Source organism: Penaeus monodon, chromosome 25 (assembly GCF_015228065.2).
Source record: "Penaeus monodon isolate SGIC_2016 chromosome 25, NSTDA_Pmon_1, whole genome shotgun sequence".
NCBI classification, from domain to species: Eukaryota; Metazoa; Arthropoda; class Malacostraca; order Decapoda; family Penaeidae; genus Penaeus; species Penaeus monodon.
In genome coordinates, this window is record NC_051410.1 from 17,053,121 (window position 1) to 17,053,428 (window position 308).

The following is a 308-nucleotide window of genomic DNA, read 5'->3' on the forward strand; positions in this document are numbered from 1 at the left end:
TGGGAAAAACAATGAGCTGGAAACATCCTTTTTTCCCGTTACCTTGGTTCACTCCGACGAAATCTTTTTCCCTTCAGAGAGCGAAACAATCTCTTAAGCAAATTTGCCACCACTAGCTTGGGAGCCGATCCTAAAAGCCTGAGACAGACGGCTTGGCCCTGGGCTATTCCATCGAAGAACGTGTCCCTTTGGGGAACGACCCCGCCCCCAAATGACCAAGGGAAAAAAATTATGTCAGAAATGGGACTAAAAATCAAACCCTTGCCGTTACCCCCCTTGATAAACCGACCCGCCCCCACAACCTTGGC